This window comes from Chionomys nivalis, chromosome Y (genome assembly GCF_950005125.1).
Source record: "Chionomys nivalis chromosome Y, mChiNiv1.1, whole genome shotgun sequence".
Lineage (NCBI taxonomy): Eukaryota > Metazoa > Chordata > Mammalia > Rodentia > Cricetidae > Chionomys > Chionomys nivalis.
The window spans coordinates 530599-555824 of record NC_080113.1 but is presented as its reverse complement, the minus strand read 5'-3'; positions in this window follow the sequence as shown (position 1 = coordinate 555824).

Here is a 25226-nt window from a genome sequence, read left to right as displayed (position 1 = left end):
CTCCTCTGTTTCCTAAACAGCCATCTTGTCCTCTTCCACACACTGCATCTCCTTCCATCCTTTCCTCTCGAAGGGGAAAAGACCATAAGTCCTGTTTTGTTTTGAGGCATGTCTTTCTGTGATGTCCCATCCACCAGACACTCCATCATTGACCAAACAACATCTTCACAAATTTTTATTTTTAGAGCAAAAAAAAAATGGGAAAGATACCAGAATAAATAGAAACCCTGAGGTATTTTAGAAAAAAAGAATTCCCCAAACACAGTTTTAAGTCTGACCCCCAAAATTTGTGAATTTCACTTTAACAGATCTTCATCAAATCATAGATATATATATATATGGAAGTCATTATCAAACTTGATGAAATACATGGAAGGTTTGGTGGGAACTTGGTGAATATTTTACCTATCTTTTGGGTTCCATCTTTTTGTTGTGCTGCACACTTTCGCATGCCAAGGAGACCCTGCCTGCAGCGAACTCCCTGACCAGCAGGAAAAGACGATCACCAGACGAGGATTCTTCCCAAATCATGCTTTATTGGAGCCTCTTGGTTGAAGGGAGAGAGGAAGCGAGGGGCCCCGAGTGCCAAGAGGCGGCTGCTTATATAGGGGGTAAGAAAACGAGTCGTGCCTGGATTGGCCGATGCGCACCTGCCGATTCTCCTGGCCACATGATTGGCCATAAGCACATCATCGTCACTGCACATACGAGAGGCATGGTTCAACGGCATTGCCTAATATGGAGCTGTCCACCAAGCAAAGCTGGGGACAAGCACCATCTTTTAATGGCGGCCACTCGAATTGGCTCCCAGCAGCTCCCTCTTTTTGTTTTTCTCTGTGGGCCAGTGAGAAGGTCTTACTCCCATTCAGGTCCTCAACTCAGGATGCGAGGACCGATCAAAGGAGTCCCAAAACTCCTGGTACTCCTTCTCTTGTGCAATGGAATAAACTCCTTGGAAGTGCAAAGGCAGTACTCAGGGTAAAAATGCATACCTTCCTCAGTGCAATGGAGAATTTCTCCCTGAGAGTGCAAAGGCTATGCAAGAAACAAACCTACTGGCCTTTTAACCATACTTGGGGTGAATCCCCATTCTCCAAAGCGGCTAATGCTTGTAGAACCACAACCTTATCTCGAGATGTTTGAGCTCGGAGGTGGCATATTAGCCAAAGGCAGACTATACATTCTTTCATGCAGCATGCAAAAAACAATCCTTATATCTGAAAACCTTTTGTTCCAGCCTCTAGTGAAATTAGCGGGAGCCCACTGAGGCCCAGAATAGCCTGTATCATTACTCACTTTGCACTTATTAGTGGTATTGGTAGCACAACTAAAGTTGCTCTGTCCAGCCTGCCCTCCCTAAAGTAACACAAAAAGGGGAGAGATCAGAGCAACTCCACAAAAAGGGGAGAGATCAGAGCAACTGCCATTAACCCTGCAGAGGAGCCATTTATTATAGGGCATTAGCAGATTTTAAGAAGGTTCCATTGAACCAAAAAGCCTGTAACATGGGGAGGCCCAAATCCTTGTTGGTAATAAAAAAGCGGGGGAAAACCACAGCATTGTGGCAAACAGGAATCGGCTTAGGGAAGGCAGACAGTAGTTCCCATCTCTGCTCCACGTGAATCCGGATTGTCATAGCCACCATCAGTAGCAGCGGCGTCATCTTCGACCAGATCATGGCCTTTCTCCATTGGCCAGGGAGCAATTGAATCATCCTTAATGGTTCTTGTAAATCGGCACGGAACCCAGTGAGTCACCTCTTGACCCTGCGGGAAAACACAAATAGCTCCCCTGTCATCATATTCTGATGACAGGATCCTGGCCATACCATTTGTTATCCAACACATCCTTCCAGATGACGGCCTCTCCTTTATCTTCAAGGATCATTGCAGCATACCGATCAGCAGCTGTCCTGCCCCTGCCGTCAACTATCAAAAAGTTAAAAGTAAAGAGTGCCAGTGCAACTCTGTTCCTGGGGGAAGCTATCTCCACTATTCCCCCTTTCTGTTACTGTAGGAGTTCTTTAAGGCTTCTATTTGCCCTCTCCACAATCCTCTGACCTTGGGGATTGTAGGGTATGCCAGTGGAATGTTCCACCTGAAGCTGTGCACAGAAGGTGCAGAAACCTTTTGAGGAATAAGCAGGGCCATTGTCAGTTTTAAGGCGGGTGGGTTTTCCCCAAGCCGCCCAGGCCTCTAGGCAGTGGGTCTTGACATGGGTGACCTTTTTGCCTGCCAATGGAGTGGCAAATATGATACCCGAATAGGTATCGACAGAAACATGAAGATATTTAAGTTTTCCAAACTCAGGAACATGGGTTACATCCATTTGCCACAACGCATATGGACGCAAGCCTCGGGGATTAACTCCTATGTGAGGAGGATGAAAGAAGGTGACACAAGAGGAACAGGCTTTTACAATGTCTCTTGCATTACTCCGAGACAGGGCAAATTTTCTGTGAAGGGTATCAGCAGGTACATGATAAAGATTATGAAACTCCTGAGTGAGCTGCAATGGGTCAGCTGCAACCAGAGCCATGGCTCTAGTAGCTTGATCAGCTTTGGCATTATTCTCTGACATAAAGCCAGGTAATAAAGTATGTGCTCTAATATGACGAATATAAAACGGATTATTCCTCTGTAAGATGTAATGTTGAATTTGCAGCAAAATATTAGATACTGGGCTTGCCTGTCGAACCGAGGCAACTATCTCAAGCAAAGAGACAGCATTAACCACATATTGAAAATCTGTGAACAAATTAAAAGGCTCCTGGAATCTCTTAAAAACTTCTAACACCACAAGACATTCTGTGGCCTGGGGGGTGCCGGGCTGGTAGCTGAAAACCTCCGGTGGTCGATTACCCACCACCATAGCACCTTTCCCTGATTTGGACCCATTAGTAAATATAGTCAAGGCTCCCGCTATTGATCTTAGGGAGGTCACTCAGGGGAAATAGATCAAGGTATTTTCTACAAAACTTAGGATGGGATGTTTAGGGAGATGATTATCTATGATATTTGGAAAAGCGCAGACCAAAAGGGCCCAATCGTCTATGGTGGCAGCCAAAGTCTCCACCTGATCCTTGGTATAGGGTCTAATTAATTTGTCAGGCATTTTTACAAAGGAGGACAAGCAAAACCTTATGCCATTTAGAGCCTGAACAGCCACCAAGTTGGGGTAATACCTAAGTGTTTTTGTCCCAATGGAATTGCCATGCAACCACCATAAGGGCCCCATTTGCCACAGGACCCCTGTGAATGAATGTCTCCTCTTTAAGATGCACAAGAGAATAGGCAAAGAGGGATCATATCGATGTAATTGAGCCTGGGATAGGGCTTTCTCAACCTCTTGCAAGGAGTGCATGGCTGCAGGTGTCAAGGAACAAGGGGACGTTACTTCAGGATTACCCTCCAGGATGGAATACAAAGGCAACAGCTTGGACTGAGGTATGTGAAGATACCCCCAGATCCAGTTATTATCCCCAAGCAATTGCTGAAAATCATTAAGAGTTTTTAAATGCTGAGTCCGTATAAGAATTTCTGGGGACGAATGGCATTGGGAGAAATAATAGATCCCAAGAATTTCGCTGTTGTAGAACTTTGTACCTTGTCAGGGGCTATGGTTAATGTGGTGGCGCAAATGAATGTAGACAGATTATATAGATATATACAGCTTTAATAAGGAAATAAACTTACAGGACCACAGGTTCCCGCGGTGTACCGGAAAAGCGGAGCAAAAGAAAAGGGCTTCTGGGCTCACGCCCGGCAGATTTATCCGTAAACATTAGCCCAAGGCGAACACGCCCCCAATGGGTGGGGCTATGTCCCTACATCTCCCCCTTTTGTCTAAATAAGATAGAACAAACCAAATACAACTATATACAATAATAACAAATAATAAATATAACAAACAATATTGAGAACAAAACTTTTGCTAAACATTCTATCTCAAGGAGTCTAAATAACATAGAGAGTAACTACAATTATATAATCTTCAACTCCGTCAAAGATCTGAGAAGGGAATAAATATTACTTAACAATCGAGAGATATCCAAAATGTGCAACAATTGACAGAGACAACTGACTACCTGGGCAATCACCCAAAGTCTCGTTTGCAATGTTGAGTCAACCAACTTTGGCTAAGGCCTAACATAACTGGCATACCATTATTAAAGGCAAGGAACTTTCTTAGGACTATCCTACCCTGTCTTGGCAAGATAAGACAATCCTGTTTCATCCACTTAGGGATATTCTGTATCTTTGTCAGAAGTTGAGGTATGGGCTTTTCTTAACCCAAAGGCCAGTTCTGCCAAGAAGACAAGCTCCCAGTGGAGTGTCTTTGGTGCTCAACGTTCTCTTGGGAGTAGAGTGGTGTTGCCAGGAGTAATTGTGTCTCTTTGGCATAGAAATTTTAGGTTAGATTAAAGGCCATTTTCTACAGCTCTTCGAAGAGGCTGAAGATCATACTATCTATACTAAATATAATCTCTATGTAACTAAAAGACCTGATAAACTTAAAAATAAATATGACAAACATATAATTCTCAATACCTATCTAACTTTGAAGACTTAAAGAATAAACAACTGTGCAATATATGAAGACAATGATCTTCAACTGTAAACAATGTCATAGTATGAGAGGTAGAAATGTACAATGTAATATGGTAGATGTATCAATACAATATGGACAAAGTTATAAGCATACTCATACAAAAATAGAGGTAGGAACACTCATATTCAATATTCAACATATCAATATACAAGAAACAGTACCAGTACAATTTTCTATAGACAGTAATTCACAAATACCAATCATCCCAAAAAACCAGTTACCCCCTTCTTCTTCCTCTTCTTCTTCTTCTTCTTTTTTTTTTCCAAAAAAATATCACCCCATCCCCTCAACCCTAAACCAACCATTAAAAGATGTCCCCAACCCTGAGGGCAAACTCTGTTGGGAGAGGGGATGCCGTCCTCTAAGATTGCTTCTAGCTGACATGGGGGCGACGTTCTTCTTAGGAGGTCCTGTGAAAGCAAATGATGGTAAAATTTCCAAATTAACCTTTGACCTAAGAAAATTGTAACTAGTCTCAGAGCGTTTTGAGAAGGTCCGACCAGAGTGTTGTCAAAAATGTGCACCATTCGAAATTGTCTCTTGTAGTTGGTACCAAAAAACAGGTCTAATATTAGCGCTTTAAAAAAAAATCATGACGTCATAAAAACCAGATGGAGTTGATGTTGTGGGGCCCCATCTTCATCCTGGAAACTTCAAAGATTACTGTAGGAAAATTTGTTGCTTGTTATGGGAAATTTAAACATTAACAACAAGGACATATACTGACATATAAAGAAAGACACAGATATGAGGAAAAGCAAAGAAAGTTTAAGACATATATATATATATATATATATATATATATATATATATAAATTAATACTTACAGAACAAGTCCCTCCATCAGTAATTAAATATTAGGGGTACCTTAAATTCTTTGAAGATGGGTATTTTCCTGTGGAGATAAGAAGAGAACCCTGCCCCCAACCTATTTGTATTACTTACCATCAGTATGATTGCCATCCATGTGATTGAATTGTTATTTATCTTTCCCAACTGGCTTCTCTTCATCAAAACGAACCTTTATCAATTTTGATGGAATCCACAATTTTTTCTCACCTGTGGAGACAAGAGCAAATCCCCTTCACTAACGCAGCACATCTCCTGGCTTCCATTGTGAGGTCAGCACATCCTTGAAATAAACTGGTTGATTTAGTTCAGTAGACTTTTCCATTATCCAATGTCTTTCTGCAGCCGATGTTCCCTTCTCATTAGCGTTGAGGAAATTCAAGGTTAACAAAGCATTATGTAACCTATTTCTGGGGGTGTTTTCCACCCCTTTCTGTTTGTTCAACATATCCTTTATAGTTCGATTTGATCTTTCTATGACTGCTTGACCTGTAGGATTGTATGGTATACTTGTAACATGCTTGATATTGTAATAATCAAAAAACCGTTTCATTTTCCTAGAGACATAAGCAGGACCATTATCTGTCTTTATTTGTGTAGGTATACCCATGATAGCCATGACTTCTAATAAATGAGTGATAACTGAATCAGCTTTTTCTGAACTTAAAGCCGTTGCCCACTGAAAGCCTGAATACGTGTCAATGGTGTGATGAACATATTTTAATTTGCCAAATTCTGCAAAGTGGAACACATCCATCTGCCAGATTTCATTCCTTTGGGTGCCCTTTGGATTAGCCCCTGCAGGCAGTGGCGTTTGGTTATAGAAAGAGCAAGTAGGGCATTTCTTTACAATCTCCCTAGCTTGTTGCCATGTAATAGAAAACTCTTTCTTCAAACCTTTGCTATTAACATGATGTTTTTTATGAAATTCAGAGGCTTGTAGCACACTACCAATCAATAATTGATCAATTTCTGCATTACCTTGTGCTAGAGGACCTGGCAGACCCGTATGGGATCGGATGTGCGTTATGTACATAGGGCAAAGCCTGTTCCTAATCAAATCTTGCACCTGGATAAACAAAGAGGTTAGTTCTGTATCATCAGGTATAAATTCAGCAGTTTCAATATGTAAAATAACTCTTTCTGCATATTGTAAATCAGTAACTATATTAATAGGTTCTTTAAAATCCCTTAGCACCATAAGAATGGCATATAATTCTGCCTTCTGGACAGAATCATAAGGACTTTGTTCCACCTTACCCAAGTCTTCTGATTTGTAACCTGCCTTCCCTGATTTATTGGCATCAGTATAGAACGTACGGGCTCCAGTTATTGGAGTATCACGGACGATTCGAGGAAGGATCCAAGAAGTTCTCTTTATGAAGTTAAGCCTCTTGCTTTTTGGATAGTTGTTATTAATGTCTCCCAAGAAATTAGCACAAGCTCTTTGCCATGGTTCATTATCTTCCCATAATTTCTTTAGTTCATCAGCAGTGAAAGGCACTATAATTTCTGCTGGGTCTATGCCTGCTAGTTGACGAAGTCTCAACTTGCCTTTTATAATTAACTCAGAGACTTTTTCTACATAAGTTTTCAGTTTCTTACTTGGTTTATGTGGTAAAAAGATCCAATCCAAGATAATATCATCTCTCTGCATTAAAATTCCTGTAGGGGAAATTTTTGATGGTAGTATGACGAGATTACAGTCGAGCTCTGGATTTACCCTATCCACATGTGCCTGTTGTAATTTTTCCTCAATCATCGTCAGTTCCTTTTCTGCTTCAGCTGTTAATTTTCTGGGACTGTTTAAATCTTTGTCACCATCCAAGGTTTTGTTCAAATGAATTATTAGATCAGGTGTTAGCCCAATAGCTGGCCGTAGACTGGAAATGTCCCGTAATAGTCTTTGGAAGTCATTAAGAGTCCGTAGGCGATCTCTCCGAATTTGTGCCTTTTGTGTCTTAATTTTTTGTAAACCTATTTTATAACCTAAATAATTAACAGAATCTCCCTTCTGAATCTTTTCAGGAGCAATTTGCAATCCCCATTTTGTTAAAAGTATTTTTATTTCTTCAAACAGTCTGTTCAAGGTATCCATGTTTGAATCGGATAACAAAATGTCGTCCATGTAATGATATACTATCGATTTGGGAAATTTCTTGCGTATTATTTGCAATGGTTGATTCACAAAATATTGGCACAGGGAGGGGCTATTTAACATACCCTGGGGGAGGACGGTCCAGTGGTACCTCCTCGAAGGTTGAGAATTATTATAAGTAGGCACTGTGAAGGCAAATTTTTCTCTATCTTCTTTTTGTAAAGGTATAGTGAAAAAACAATCCTTTAAATCAATAACTATGAGAGGCCATCCTTTTGGCAATAAAGAGGGCAAAGGAATTCCAGATTGCAGAGGGCCCATAGGTTGAATAACCTTATTGATAGCCCTGAGATCTGTCACCATTCTCCATTTACCTGATTTTTTCTTAACCACAAATACAGGAGAATTCCAAGGGCTGGTAGATTCTTCTATATGTCCAGCACCTAATTGCTCTTGTACCAACTGTTCTAAAGCCTGTAACTTTTCCTCAGCTAAAGGCCATTGCTTTGTCCATATTGGTTTCTCAGTCAACCATTTTAAAGGCAAGGCTGTTGGTATCTCTGAAGGGACATCAATTGCTTGTTCTTGTACAGCCCGAATGGCCGGTTTTCTCCGTTTGTAATATCTTTTAATATTATCCCCAGAAATATAGGCTCTAGAAGTAGCAGGAATGTTAATTTGGGTATTCCATTGTTGTAATAGGTCACGACCCCATAAATTCATTGCAATATTGGCTACATATGGCCTTAATTTTCCTATTTGTCCCTCTGGTCCTATACATTCAACCTCGTCTCGTAAAGACTTTATCATATTTCTATTATCAAACCATACAGTACCAAGGAAAACTACGAATCCCAGAAAGATACATATCTGTGGGCTGACAGACACTTCTTGTAAAATCTCCCACATGGTACAACTGAAAAGGCTGTTAAAGTCTTGAATGGTAATGTTTTCAGACATTTTTCTTATTTATAAAAGAAAATTATGTACCTGTAATGAAGTTTTCCTGCCAGTGGTGGCTAAAGAAATGCACCTGAGTCCACGTGGTCTAAGCAAGAGCCGGTCTGAAACAATTAACTCAAAACAAAAATTATTGTACTGCCTGTTAAGGGAAGGGGTTGGTGGCTTTTACTTCAAAACCGCGGGTGCTTCACTTAAATCAGGCAGTGAGGGTTTGGAAGAAGCAGGGAGCTATTAACTGCTCTGTGGGGGGTCGCTGCTCTGCGACTGTAGTGGCCTGGAGTGGGGGAAGGGAAAGCGAGCAGGGAGCGCGCTGTAAATCGCCTTCCTGAGCTCAGGCAACTAGCCGGGAAAGGTGGAGCTTGCGCCCCCCCTGTGCCGGGTCGGGGGCAAAATAGCCCAACGTTGGGACGCCAAATGTGGTGACGCAAATGAATGTAGACAGATTATATAGATATATACAGCTTTAATAAGGAAATAAACTTACAGGACTACAGGTTCCCGCGGTGTACCGGAAAAGCGGAGCAAAAGAAAAGGGCTGCTGGGCTCACGCCCAGCAGATTTATCCATAAACATTAGCCCGAGGCGAACACGCCCCCAATGGGTGGGGCTATGTCCCTACAGGTTAACCCATATGCCTCCAAGGTTTGAACTGTCTTTTGAAAAGCATTTTCAAGTGTCCTTTGGAACGCTGTTGCCAATAAGATCTCATCCATGTAATGAATAATTCTAACAGAAGGGTATTGTTGCCTCACAGCCATCAAGGCAGAATACACAAATAACTGACACATAGTGGGACTATTGGCCATTCCCTGTGGGAGAATTTGCCATTGAAAATGGGCATCTGGTTGCTCATGATTGACAGAAGGTACAGTGAAAGCAAATCTCTCCCTATCTTGTGGGCATAGAGGAATGGAGAAAAAACAATCTTTAATATCCAGGACCATGATAGGCCAACCCCTTGGCAATGCTGATAGCAATGGGAGGCCTCTCTGGGTTGAGCCCATAACTTGCATCTGACTGTTAATGGCCCTCAAATCATGAAGTAATCTCCATTTTCCTGATGTCTTTTTTACAACAAAAATTGGGGTGTTCCATGGAGACATGGATGGTTCAATATGACTAGTAATAACTGTTCTTGAATCAATTGTCTAGCGGCTTCCAGTTTTTCCTGGGAAAGGTGCCACTGGGGTACCCATACTACCTTGTTTGTTACCCATGGTATGGGCAAGGATCTTATAATAGAAGCCGACATGTCAGTGGCCCCTAGGAAAAACCCAGTCCCCTTTGATCAATTTTGTTGACTGGCGGAATCGGTTGGGGTATACCTTGAAGGCACCTCCCCAAACCTTGTGAGGGAACAAACCCCTGCTGCCGCATCATATCCTTGCTTTTTTCTGAAAACTCATTGGTTAATCTGAGCTTGAGCTGCTGTTGTATGTCCCTCCCTCATAAGCTGATCGGGAGATCTACCACAAAAGGCTGGACCTTTCCTTGTTGGTCCTCCATCCTCCAGGTTAGTTCTCTGGAGCTTATGCATGGAGTCCGTGCATATCCCAGCCCCTGTAAGGCCTGGCAGGATTGTTGCAAGGGCCATTGTTTCGGCCAGTCCTGGTTTCTGATAATGCTTCGGTCTGCCCCTGTATCTACCAGGCCTGAGAAAGTCCTTCCTTCAATTATCAACTGTAAAACAGGCCTATTGTCCAAGGCCATTGATAATCAGGCGAGATCAACTCCAGTAGAGCCTAGACCAGCACTCCCTCTTGATGCGCCCGTGAAGGGAAACTTCTCATGCTGAGAAGGCAAAATTAACAATTATGCGAGCCGATCGCCAGGGGTGATAGAGATGACACCATTGAGAGAATAACAAAGGAGATTGATCTGCCCCGTATAATCAGGGTCAATAACTCCTGGAGGACAATCAAACCTTTCATTGTGGATGAGGCACACCCCAGGACAATCCCCACATGGCCCCGTGGCAAAGGGCCGGACATGTCAGTCCCCAATATCTGGATGCCTACCTCTGGGGTCAGTACCATTCTGGAAGTGGCACAGAGGTCCATCCCTGTGGAACTGATGGTTGCCCTCTGGACTGGTGGGTTGATCCTGCTGGGTTCTGGGCTGGAACTGAAGTCTTAAATGCCCCAAATATTTTTGGGCCCCGGGGTTGAGGGTCCCTCATCCCATTTTTTGACTCAAGATTGGAAGTTTGTGGGATGGGATGGTCGTTAATGTCCTTAACTGAACGACATTCATTAGCCCAATGCTTTCCCTTTTTACAGCGGGGACAAGTACCAGGCATACGTGGGCCCAGTTTCACAGCTGTTCCTGGTGGCCCACTGGCATTGGGGCAGTTTCGTTTAAGGTGCCCCAACTGGCCACAGCAAAAACACCCTTCCCCTTTATTATCATGGACTGACTTTGTGGCTGAAAGCATAGCGGCTGCAAGTCCTTCATTAGTCAAGGGACCCCCGATCTCTCTACAAGCCTTTATCCAGGCATCCAGTCCCTTGTGCCTGACCGGTGCTATGGCTCTCTGACATTCCTTTGTACTTTGTTCAAAAATAATCTAATGCACAAAGGGCAAGGTGTATTCAGAGCTGCCAAACGTTTTATCTACAACCTCCATCATCCTAGCCACAAAGTCTGATAACGGCTCCACAGGACCCTGAATAACTGGTTAGATTGCCAGCTACCTCCCCCTTATTGGGGAGTGCCTTCCAGGCCTTGTAGTGAATATCAGTTATCTGCTGATAGCCCTCTAGAGAGAATGCAACCTGGTTGCCAGCGAACTGTCCTTGTCCTAGAAGCATATCAGCTGTCCAATCATGATGACCATTTTGAGCATTAACTCTAGACTGGGTATGGTCTCTATCAGCAACCAGAGACTTGTAATCCAGAAACTTACCCCGAGTCAAGCAGGCCCTAGCCATCTCTGTCCAATCTGTAGGCGTCAGCACCAAGGTGCAAAGTCTGCACAGGAGGGCGATTGGATAATCTGCAATAGCCCCAAAATTCTTAACTGCTGTTACCAGATCTTTTAGTTGTTTATATGGCACTGGCTCATACCACCTATGATGGGTGATGGGATCCTCCATCAACGGGTATGCTGAGGCTAAGTGTGTTCAAGTGCTCTGGCTAATATAATGGCAACCCCTTCCTCCTTCAGCCGCTTGTGCACCTAATGGCTGTGCTGAGGGGAGAGACACACCCTCCATCGGTGCGCGAGCACCGGGTGGGTTATAGGCTGGGGGACGTTGATAGTCCTGCTCATACCTTTCTTCCTCAAACTTAGCAGCCTCCTCCTCTAGCTCCCCCTCTTCCTGTGAGCTGAGTTCATCGTCCGACAAATTTAAGTCAGTGAACTCTGTGAGGAGTAGGTAAAGCCGTTTTTTCTGCTTTTCATCCCCTTCCTCCCGTTGAGGGTCCTCTTGAGTTTCTTCTCTAGGTATACCCTTTATCTTGTTATCCTTTTCCTTTTTACTATCCTTTTTTATCTTTATTCTTTTTTGTCTAGACCTGCCTAAGTCCCCCCCTTTTGAATCCGACTCTGATAGGCTGTCCTGGTGTGCTTGCAGTGCCCTCCTCCCTTCCCTGCGCAACCAAAAGCAGCACAGAAAAACAACAATCATGAGGGCCACAAAGATCAAGCAAAACACCACAGATGCAACCCCAGCAATCATCATACCTGGGAGACTCACCGACGTCGCCACTCTGCGTGTTGAGTTCTGAATCCTCTTTGGCCCCTCACTCAATACCAAAGCTTGTCCCAGTGTCCTGGGTTTCTGGCACCAGTTGCGGCAAACTCCCTGACCAGCAGGAAAAGACGATCACCAGACAAGGATTCTTCCCAAATCACGCTTTATTGGAGCCTCTTGGTTGAAGGGAGAGAGGAAGCAAGGGGCCCCAAGTGCCAAGCAGCGGCTGCTTATATAGGGGGTAAGGGAACAAGTCGTGCCTGGATTGGCCGATGTGCAGCTGCCTACTCTCCTGGCCACATGATTGGCCCTAAGCACATCATCGTCACTGCACATACAAGAGGCACGGTTCCACTGCATTGCCTATTATGGAGCTGTCCACCAAGCAAGGCCGGGGCAAGCGCCATCTTTTAATGGCGGCCACTCGAATTGGCTCCCAGCACCTAGCTAATTCCAAATTCACCCCTATTGGAAGACATCCTGGCATAATGTGGAGGTTGCTTTCAATGTAGTCATCTAGATGGTGGTAAAGGTACACAACTGGATCTTTCTCGTAGCTAATGTAGAAACAGGTCTTCATGGTCTGTACCTCATCGGGGACCACCCAACTCCACTCCTCCATAGAGCCTGGCATGATGTGGAGGTTGCCTTCAAGGTAGTCAACCAGGAGGTGGTAAATGTACAAGACCGGATCTTTCCAGTAGGTAATATAGAACCAGGTCTTCATGATTGGCTCCTCCTCTAGGACCATCCCCTTCCAGTCATCCTTAGAGCCATTTGTGTCCTCAAATGTATGTTTCACTGCTCTGCCAACTATGGTGTTTGAGAGATGAGTGTCTGTCTCCTGAGGAAATGGTACATTGTTAGGCAGGAACTTAAGGTTTAAAATCCTTTCATCACTGAGAAGCTCCAATCCATAGACACAATCTATCCCATCATACTTCAACAAATAGAGAGATGGATTTGTTGGCAGTTGATCTAGAATGATGGCTTTCCACTGGGTGACTGGTTCATTGGCTTCCTTCCAGCTGTGAGAAATTCTGCGGCTGACAATATTCTCCAGGGCCTCAAAAGGCCTACTCAGTTTTTGCTTCTGGAGACATGACCCATTCCTCTTCTGGAGAGGTGGCATGCATCTCATACTAAGAGGCATCTTCATCATGCCTGTAGAGTTACTGAGATAGGCCACTGACCTCCTGGTCCGCTGTCACTTGGCTATTTTTCTATGCTTGGGCTTCATAGCTGCCCACTCTCTAGGTTGAAAGAACTCTTCTATTTAATTCAGAAACAAAGTTGTGGCCTCAACCTTGAGTGACTGCAAGGATAAGAAGGGGAGTCTGTGAGGTCAAGGCTCTTTTCTGGAAGAACTTTGGGGCAGGAGACAAAGAAAGTGCTCAACAGGTTTGTATACCTAACTGTAATTTTCTCTTAAGAATTGAATAGGAAAATTGGCAAATTTTTCTCTACAGCTCAGTATATCAATCTCAGAGACACATTCCTGCGGCCCAAAGGCAAATGACCTCTGGTGAGGAACCTACTTTCTGACTGACTAAGTCAATGAGAGGAGAAGGTATGCCTATCCCTAAAATGAGTAAGAAAAATCTAAACAGATAGCAAAGAATTCGAAGGACAGCCACACCTCTCCTTTGACATCAAGCTAATAGTTAGGGGGCTGAATCCAAGACAGCCTGCCCAAGGCCATGGCACTCCAGTCCACTTGTTCTCTGTATTGTGTCTTCTGATCCAGACCCAGCTATATTACATAAAGCCTTTCTGAGTCTTCATTGTGGAAGTGAGTACTGTGAGACCCACTTCAACCTTAAAGACTCATTATTCTGGGCAACAGCAGCCATGGAGAAATAATTAGTAACTTTTAAAACACCTATGGACAAAGAGGAGCTTTGCCATTTTAGTAGATTGATGAATTTGATATTGTTAGCAAAGATAAAGTGGGAACAATAGCTGGCATTCACCATCCCCACAGCTATCAAATATAGGAGCTGGTAACAACATAAATGGTGGACCCTCAGGACATTTGAAGGAAAACTTTTTTGTACTACAGAGGTCTTAGTTGCTTTGTAAACATATTTACCAAAAGAAAATGTCCTACCTCTCCAGATTCCAACTTCCAGAAATGTTCAGGTGCCAAAAGCCCTTTGAACGGTTGTGGAGACCAGGAGCTGAACTGTCCTCCTCAGGCACTGTGAGGATAATAAACCCACCTTCATGGAAGACTAGTGCTTTGAGTGGAACAGAGTTGCTACCATGAACCAAGGCTTTGTGACATCACCAAGGCTCTACTTATGTCAGAAATCCCCTCACAAGCTTGTTACTTCCCTATTTACCCACAGAAACATCCAGCATTCAGCTCCTAAAAAGTTGTATACAGCCACCATGAGACCCAAAGTAAATCCCCCACTCATCTTCCCAATTACTCGAGTCACACTCTTGCCCAAAAACTCAATCCCTGTATCTTATTTTTCTGAAAAAGTCTTTGGTGTCTGAATCAACAACTCACATTAAAGTTTTTTTTTTTCTTAACTCCCATCTCTCCATTGGTTATCTTCAATTGATTTTTTATTCCTTTATAAATAATAAATTTCAAATTTCCACTTCCTTTCATCCTCCCATTAACTTCTCACTGAACCACCAAACCTCTCCACTCCAAATCCAGTCCAAATAAAGGGCAGGGTACCTTGACTTGTGGGAAGCCCATGCCCCCCCTCCATCCAGATTGAGTAAGGTATGCCATCCACATATAGTAGGATCACATAAAGCATGTATGCGCAGTACAGACAAATCCCAGTGCCATTATCATTGGGTTCTCATTCTGCCCCAATTGTCAGCCACATTCAATGCTTCCACTTTGATCCCATGCTCTGTCAGTCCCAGCACAGCTGGTTTTGTTGAGCTCCCATTAGCTCAGACACAGTGTCTCAGTGGGTGGACCAAGCCCTTGTATTCCTTAGTTCTTTGCTCTTATTCTCTCCCTATTCAGCTCTTCAACTGGAGCTTGGAAGCTCAGTCTAGTTTTCTGATGTGGCTCCCTGTCTTTATCTCCATCCTTTTCCGTACAACAGTTCTATCATGATATTCAAGATAGTCATCAGTCTGATTATGTGACAAAGCACCCTTAGTGGTTGGGACATGGCACAGTACAGGCACACACTGCAAATCTGCCCAAGGTTCTAGTTGGGGTCACCCCATGGCCTTCTGGTAACCCCTCTAAAGATAAGCCTCTTACTAAACCCAGAATGGCACCCTAAGTTGAGATATCAAGAGTGTGTGTGCATTAACTTGGGTGTGTGTGTTTAAGTCACAATAAAAACAGATGGATTATAATATTGAAATTTCTTCTTATCTTTAGAAGAAACACTTATCTCATCTACAGAAACACTATCACAGTAGTACTGAGAGTGAAGGCTGTCTCAGCATGGAGATGTAACTGGAGGAAACCCCTAGTAAGTTCAGCTCAATGACCCAGGAAAGATGGTCAAGGAAAGCCAATGAACTCAGGGATGGAAGTTAAAACTCAGGCTAAATAACATTCTAAATCATTTAGGCGGAATATGAGACATTCCTGCAACAGTCACAAGATGTCTAAAATGCCTGGAACTAGAATCTAAGGGCAGATCAATGTTGTGGAGCTGAGAGTGCATGGCAAAAACTGACAGAATCTGGCAAAAGACATGTAAGCATAACTAGCAAACATCCATGGAAACCATGAATGGGAGAAAACCCTGAGAAGTCTGCACAAAAACATATCTTGATAATTCTGAGATATAAAGACAAAGGAGAGATCTTAAATATGTCACTGTCACATGGTGATGATTAACCCACTCCATCGCAGTGTGACCCCCTGATGTGTTTAAGATAACCTGTCAATTCTGTCTATATATTTACAGGGAAATTCACATTGCTTGCACAGATTAACTAGCAGCATGATTTACCTCTCCATCAAAGGCAAAGCAAAGAAATCATGGACATGTTGTTGAATGCTGATGATGTTGTTGGGAGTGTTTGTGGGTTTTTTCTTAAAGGGAAATCACTGGTCACACAAATGCATGAAGCCGATCCTGTCTCTGCCATGTATCCTGAAAGACTGAAAAACATAAACTAAAATAGGTTTTTGTCACATACTGGTAAATTTTGCTGCTATGTCCAAATAGGTGTGTTGCAGGAGCTCCTTCTGCTCCTTCAGCCTATAGCAACTGAGATAAAGGCCATTGGGTTGTGGTCTCTCTCTCTTTCAAAAAGGAGCAACTGCCTTCAGCTTGCTCTCTTGCATCCACCTCCACATCCAGCTACTAGGCTCCTCTCCTGATCCTGCAGAGGGCTGTTGTCTGGCATGGCAATCTGTAAGTTTTTCCCCTTAAAAGAAATAACCATTTTATTTTTTTATTTTTTTTATTTTTATTGTTTATTTATTAAAGATTTCTGCCTTCCCCCGCCACCACCTCCCATTTTCCTCCCCCTTCCCCATTAAGTCCCCCTCCCTCATCATCCCTAAGATTAATCCAGGTTCCCTGCCCTGTGGGAAATCCAAGGACCACCCACCTCCATCCAGGTCTACTAATGTGAGCATCCAAACTGCCTAGGTTCCCACAAAGCCAGTATGTACATTAGGATCAAAAATTCATTGCCATTATTCTTGAGTTCTCAGTAGTCCTCATTGTCCATTATGTTCAGCAAGTCTGGTTTTATCCCATGCTTTTTCAGACCCAGGCCAGCTGGCCTTGGTGATTTCCTGATAGAACATCCCCATTATCTCAGTGTGTGGGTGCACCCCTCGCGGTCCTAAGTTCCTTGCTCATGCTCTGTCTCCTGCTCATGATTTGGACCTTGCTCCAATGTGGGTCTTTGTCTGTCTCCTTTCATCACCTAAATGTTTTTCTTTGGTTTCACCTTCTTAATTAGCTTCTCTAGGACCACACATAATAGGCTCAACATCCCCTATTCATGGCTAGAAACCAAATATGAGTGAGTACATCCCATGTTCCTCTTTTTGGGTCTGGCTCAACTCACTCAGGATAGTGTTTTCTATTTCCATCCATTTTCCTGCAAAATTCAGGAAGTCATTGTTTTTTACTGCTGAGTAGTACTCTAATATGTATATATTCCATACTTTCTTCATCCATTCTTCCATTGAAGGGCATCTAGGTTGTTTCCAGGTTCTGGCTATTACAAACAATGCTGCTATGAACATAGTTGAGCATATACTTTTGTTGTATGATAGGGCATTTCTTGGGTATATTCCCAAGAGTGGTATTGCTGGGTCCAGGGGTAGGTGGATCCCGAAATTCCTGAGAAACCACCAGACTGTTTTCCAAAGTGGTTGCACAAGTTTGCATTCCGACCAGCAATGGATGAGTGTACCCCTTTCTCCACAACCTCTCCAGCAAAGGCTATCATTGGTGTTTTTTATTTTAGCCATTCTGACAGGTGTAAGATGGTAGGATGATGAAGGCATGATGCTCCTATAAGCCTACTACAGTATACCCACAGCGGTTTCTTTTTCAACAACAAGCAGGGTCAATTGCAGCTTCTGCTGTGTTTATAACACATTTGGGAACATTTTCTCAAAATCCAAATACCTCTGTGACTGTTTTCTCCCTGTGGTCACCTAATCTTCTGAAGAGATGGATCAGCTGTTAAAGAGAGGCGAAGGTTCCAGATGAACACTGTGGGAGCAATCATAAGTGGTGCTACGGCCCCGTGATCCTTCTGGTCTAATCCTCAGGTTAGAATGGAGTAGACTTTTCCAACTCTGGAAAGAGGGAGAACCATTGTTCTCTAGATATCACCCAGGAGGCTACCCTGGAAGCATCCTCCATGACTGAACCTTTAGTTAGGAGTATTTCGCACACCAGGGTTTTGTCTGCTCTCCATTTTTATGGCCCAAGTCTGACCTAAACCAGAATGACTACAAAAACTAGGCTCTCTGCTGGATTACTGTCTTAATCCCACCGTGATTCACCGCGGTAGAGGGGGCAAAAGCTGTGTGTCACAGTAAATTATATCTGAGAGGGACAGCGAAGCCCACCCTTCAACTAACTGATGTGGAACCAGGGCTCGGGACAAGGGGGTGATAGAAGAGCCAGGATTAGATCCAAGTTAATCTAAGTATATCTAAAACCATCTACGTAAATGTGGATATCTGAGGCACTGGGGAGCTGCCATAGAGGCACAGCCCAGGACTTTCCAGAAGAATGCCACTAAGACCCTGAGCCGTCTGGTACAAGTCACCAGATGCTGTGAGAAGTGGTTTCCCGCCACTGTAGGCAGTTTAAAGCTGCAGGCCCGTCCACACTCTTCATACCCGTGACCAATCCTGCCTGCTGTCCACTCTCTGGAATGGGTAAGGTATGTGTCTCAATGCTAGGGGTGTGGACAGTAAGGGCCCTGAAGTTCACTTCTGCTCTAGTTTCTGCTGCCTGACCTTTCTCTGGCTTAGCGTTTCTCCCTTGCATCCCGTCATCCATACTGTCTCGAAGGGACAGATGGATGGGAGATTTCACACACCAGCTTCTCCAGACCTTCTGGGCCTTTAACCATCGCTCCACAGAGGCCCTGTTCTTGGAATAGTCCCACTAAGTACTGAGCAGCTAGCAAGTGTCAGACCCCGTGCCAAGGGCTTCGCACCCTCAAATAGCCTCCGGGATCTCCAACAGCACTAAGGGGTGAAGAAGCAGCCGTTCCGAAAATCAGGTCAACTTTTACTTGACTGGTAAGTCGTAAATCAGGGTCTGTAAGTAGGGCGCTCTGACAGGTGCCAGGGCCTGATTGGGGTACCTGGCTTTTCAGCACTAACTGCTATGAAGTGAGGCAGCATGGCCACAGAGCAACCAAGGCACAAAGCGAGTAAGATCACAGTAAGAGGAAAAAAAGATACAGGAAGGGGAGGGGAGGGACTTATGCCTGGCTCTGACACGGAAATGTCAGACACTCAGTTCTTGGCTGTGGCAAACGACCTCATCTTGCTTCCATTTCAGAGGAACAATAAACACACACACACACACACACACACAGAGACACACACACACACACCACAGCTTTAAATATTTTAGCTTGCCCAGGTTTGACACCTCAGCGAGGGAGGTTGATGTGGCATGGAATGTGCAACCTGAGAGCCCAGGGGCTCTGGGCTGCTGAGTGGGAAACCCAGCACCTGGTGTCTTCTCTGCATCAGGAGGATGGTAAAACCTGTGGGCTCTTTAACTGAAGTCAAGGGGCAGCGCCATAAGCAGTCCTGGGAAGAAGACTGATGGATTAAAGAGGAACAGAGGGAGGAGGGCGTTTTGGAGGACAGGCGACTCACAGACAGCAAACACATTGTTCACTGGCTCAGAAAGTGCTAGAAACATTTTTCTGGGTTCAATCACGTCTCACATGAGGAAAGCACACAAGTGAACTCAGGTGGTATTTAGTATATGAGGTGGTTTAAGAAAACTCAACTGGCGAGATTGACAACTATGAGGCTGGGTTATTATTAGGGCAGGGTTCAGTTCCCCCAGTAAGTTCTATAAATGGGATAAACACACAACTCAGGCAAAACAAGCAAGGCTCTGCAGCTTGATGGCTGGAAATCTTGGGGGGGGGGGTGCCGACTCGGTTCACAGTTAAATGCTGCCACCTAGTGGATGCTGCTCTCACAGCAGGAACTTGTCTAGACACCTGTCTGAAAGCCTATTCCCTTCTTTAACGTTTTAACCAGGCAAAACAAACCCAAACCGTAAAACCAGTCAGAAGATGTGATCAACGTCAAATTGTGTACCTAATTAAAATGTCCTTTTGGGGTTGGAAAGGTAGTTCAGCGGTTAAGATGCTACTCTTCAGAGGACCTGCCACATTGGGTCACTCACAACCACCTGTGATTAGATGGCCTCTTCTGGCCTCCTGGGGCACCTGGATACATACGGCATACAGCACACACACACACACACACACACACACGCTCTTGTGTACATGTACACAGAGAAAAATTTTTTAAATTACTTAAAAAACGTTCTTTCTTGAAAAATAAAGTCTTCTTTTTGAGAAGACTGTAATAAGGGTAGGCAGGACATCATGGTTGGTTTGTGTCACCCATTACCCGCGCTGGTTAGGGTTTATTTGTTTTATCATCTTGACACAAGCTAGCATCATCTGGGAAGAAGAAACACCAATTGAGAATTGCTTCCATCAGTTTGGCTGTAGGCAAATCGGTGGTACATTTTCTTGATTAAAGATTGACATGAGAGGAGCCAGCCACTGGGGGTGATGCCACCACTGGGCAGGTGGTCCTGGTAGCTATAGGGTAACCATGAGGCAAGCCAGTAAGCAGCACTCCTCCGTGGCCTCTGCTTCAGCTCCTGCCTCCTGGGGTTCCTGATCCGACTTTCCTCGGTGACAGGAGTGTGAGATGGAACGGACCCTTTTCTCCTGCCCTGAGTTTCTTTTGAGCAGTGTTCCATTAGAGTCACGGGAAGCAAACAGGTCATCACCCATGGAGTAACCATGCAGAGAAACCATAGCAAACACTGGGAACTCTCCTGAGGGCAGACTTGGGTCCCGGTGTTAGAATGCTCAAGGGGAGAGATTACAGATCCAGGAATGAATGCACTAACTCTTCAGTGTGGTCCTCAGCAGGCAGGAGCCTCCTACCTGGGGAGAATCTGGACAAAGAGTCCTGTGGAGAGTCAGGCAAGGTATGGACACTAGCAGAGCAGCTGGGTGACCAAACACCCTCTTTCTCTTCCCTCTTCTACACCTGGAGTTCTACCAGGCAGGCCTGGGTATGTGCACCGTAGTGACATGCGGAGGACAAAGCCCTTTGTGGAGTGAATGAACAGACTCACCTACAATTCCACGTACGGAGAAAAATAGCTGATAAAAAAGATAAGTAGAGAAAGAAAAACAAGGACAAAACAAAAGAGCCCTGACATTTGGAAATGGCCTGGCACTCACTGCTGAGCCATCTGACACCCCAAACTCAAAAACACCCCAGACAGACAAGGTTACTGAGCCCCCGAGGAATTGAGACAAGGCAAGGACACCACTTAATTTTGTCTAAGCAGACACAAATAAGGTCACTGTGGCACTCACCACCGAAGGCAAATGTTAAATGTCTGCTCTTACCAATGACAGTTCATCTGGAGTCAGACTTCTGAGCTGACACTTAGACATATCAAATCGGGCTCTCTGATAGTATCCATCTAATGTGAAATCTCAGCTACCCAGACCACCCACAAACCACAAGACCCCTCCTGAAATCTTCCCCATTCTCCTTTCTGGAATACCCACAATGCTCCTGGTGTGTGTCACCTTTGCTGTGATAAGCGATCTGATTAGCTTACAGAGTTGCTTCTGGCGGGGTTTGGCTGAAAGACACTGAATGAACAAATGTGCAGGGTGTGGGGAGAAAGTCTGCTCTTGATTCTAAGCGCTGTGTGGCTCCCATAGGAAGATGCCCTGGCCAGCCTGTGTGAGGCCTGGGCTAGTGCAGCATCCTTCCCAAAGAGGAGGGTCGTTGATATCACCCCCCCACATACACACACTCACACGTCCTGAGCCCTTCCAAGTGTAATACAGTCTTTTTCCTCGTCACTCTCTGGGGTTGGCACTGCTGCCACAGGGAGGCTCAGTCCCCTCCCCAAGGCCAGGGTATAGCCTACTGGTCCACTGCCTGACTCCAGAGCCACCACTTTGATAAACATAGTTTGCAAGACACAAGAAAGGAATGTGTGTCCAAAGCAGAAAGGTGTGGCGGCCTGAGACTGATCTTAGACACATCAACATCTTGACAGTAAGCTGCCCAAAAATCTACAGGATCCCTTCTGCTCTCCTGATGAACTTCTCAGTGCTCATCAAAGCTCCCTGGGAAATGAGACCTTAGGCAGGTGCAGGGTTGGTGGCAAAACACTGTGATGGGTTATTTACTCTAGACCTTCAGTTCCACAAAAAAAAAAAAAAAACACAGGCCAGGCTACCTTGAGCTTCAGCTTGTTTTCTCATCAAGGGTGTGGATGAGGTGGGTGTGGCCAGGGGTCCAAGCTTCTTCTTCCCATCTCTACAGTCCAATGCCACTCCCCAGGGAAACCTCTCATTCCCCAGGACTCATTTTCTCAGAAACTGTGGCGGTGACTCCATATAGGGCCTCCTAAGGGAATGTGAGCATCAGAGTTATACAAACAAATGTGATGGTTGTGGAAAATACGGTAAGATGTTTGCAAACATGCAAAGATCAAAGATTAGTTCAAAATCAGATGTGTTATGAGCCAAGGTACTTCGGACGCCATATGGCATCACCACGGCTCCTGTTCTGCACACACAGCATCACACTTTGCAAGCGGATGCCCCATGAGATGCTGGTAAACGCTGCTTGCCACACCTCGGCTCACATCTGCGATGTCATACATTACAGTGCTCTTTTTAAAATGACTTTATGTATATGGGTGTTTTGCCTGTGGATATGTACATGTACATGTGTATGTACCATGTTCTTGCTGGTGCCCTCCAGAGGCTGGAGTTAGAGAAGGTTGTGAGCAGCCATGTCAGTGCTAGGCATCAAGCCTGGGTCCTCTTCCAGAGTATCCAGTGTTCTTAACCACTGAATGATCTCCCCAGCCCCCATTAAAGGATACCTTCTCCTCTCTCATATACCCCACGGTGTTATACAAAGTTCCCTGAAATTACAGAAAGATGATGACATAATGTATGGAAAACAAGAACTTTCATTACTTCCCTTCCACTGTTGTTCAGCAAAGAGAGCTCAGACTGGTTTGTCTTTGGATAGGACTGTGTTAGAACTGCTTAATTTTAACTGTTGTTTGGGTTACTGACTTGAGTTCAATAAAATCATTTTGGCCTTGAATTCAGACAGAATTTCCAGCAATTTCCAAAATAGCTGGCCCTAAACAGACTTCTGCCCATTCTGTGCTACCCAGCTATGCAAAGCGGAATCTCAGCACTGACGTTTATCACATCAAAATATTGATCGACTGAACAGTGCTAATGATGTGCCCCATCCTGCAGTATTGAGGATTTAGCCCAGGTTTACTTGTCTATGCAAAAATAAACACTTTCATTTTTTCGGTATATAAATCTACTTTTGTCTTTAATAAATGGTAAGATTATATGTATCCCACAGAATTGTTTGAAAATAAATCTCTTTATGATTATCACTACACATTTGATTTGTATACCTATTTAATGTAACTATAAACCTGGGGTTGCCTAACATTTTCTAGGGTATGAAAGAATAGTAAATATAATGGAAAAATTAAAAATGCTGCAGGATCCCTGGTGGCGACAGGCAGCAGGCCATGTGGTGGCAGACAGTGGGCAGGGGGTCCCAAGAGCAGCCAGTCCCAGGCAGGGATGGCTGCAGGTCCGTGAGCAGTGGCTGGTCCAGGGTAGGGTGGCAGGCAAGAGAGACATGGATAGGCACACCATGCAGAGTGAGGTTGGATATTTATTCAGTGGGTTATGGAGGGGGAAGGGAGAAGGGGAAGTGGAGAGGGGGGGAGGAGAAGGGAGAGGCAGAAGCTGCCTCTTTGAGAGAGAGACGGAAAAGAGAAGAACTCAGGCAGGAAGCTGAAGATCAGCCTGTCTCCACTGGGGATCCTGCAGCATTTTTAATTTTTACATTATAGTAAACAAAGTTTTAAAAGTCCTCCCGGAGGCTGAAGAGCTGGCTTGGCGTTAGAAACATGTGCAGAGGACTGGAGTTCAGTTCCCAGCACCCATGTCTTACTGAAACTGCCTATAATTACAGCTCCAGCGGATCTGATATTGGCTCCCTCTTCTGCCCCCCTTGCACAACCTGCATTCATGTGAGAACATGTACACACACACACACACACACACACACACACTGTTTTTTAAAGATCTCTGTGGAGTAATTTGCACACCACCTTTGTCCCAGGCTCTCCAGGTGACTGTCACTTCATGGTGGCAAGCTGCTAATATGAGAGTACAGACCTGGTTCAATGGGTTCCCCACCTGGCACCCTACAGAGAGGAGCCCAGAGTTGGGACTCTGCAGGCATGGGAGGCTGCTGAGTGGCAGGCTCTGAATGAGACCCAGGGCAGTCTTTCTTTTAAGTCCTTGCCAGAATTCCATCCCGATCCAAATCAAAATGCATTTAATGATTTTTTTAATGAACTCAAGTCAGTAACTCAAACAGCAATATTTAAAACCAAGCACTCCTTCTCTGCAAATTCCATGGTGCCTCCAGCTGTATTTTCTTTGCCTAAACTGGCGAATGCTCCTGCCGAACAGACAGCACGGAGCAACATCCAGCTGAGGGCCCAAAGCCTTGGCCTTTTCCTGCTTGTTTTTTTCATCAATTTCACCTTTGCTTTCTGGCAAGTTATCCAAGGTCACACTGAGCCAAACAGTACAGGCAGAAATAAAATTCAGATCAGCTGGCTCCCAAATTGGTACCTGATTTAAGTGGAGGGAGCAGGTTTGCCGCAGATTTTCTGAGAATCTTAATCAAGTGTAGCTTATAAAGCCTGCTGCTTCCCTGGTATTTAGGAGACAATGCAGTGTAATAAGACCCACAGGAAAAGGTATTTTTTAAAAGGGATGGAAAAATACAAGGCGAGCCATCTGGATTTCTAATTAACACAGCAAAGCGAGCTGAATTCAGTTCTGAACTGGGACTCTGTTAAGCTACATCACAGTGGAGTCAGCATCCACCAAGGAAAAAGCAAGCAGCCTGCTGTCTGATGGCTCAGTAGAGGACACAGCAAAGCTAGGAAGCTGCAGGAAATACCAATGTCTTTGGCATAAAACCATGTTCTGTTCTCGTGAGAAACCCCTTGGAAATGAGCAAGACCAATACTAAATTCCAAGTTACAGGGCTGCACAGTGAGAGTTAACTGGAAGCCAAGTCCCTGTAGCCTGCAGCACTGAAGAACGGGATCCAGGGAATTAAAGAGGAGAAAAAGGACAGGAAACTTAGATCAGTCACAGGCAGAACCTGCTGTCTGGTGTTGGGAACCCCATAGGCACCTCCTTCCTGG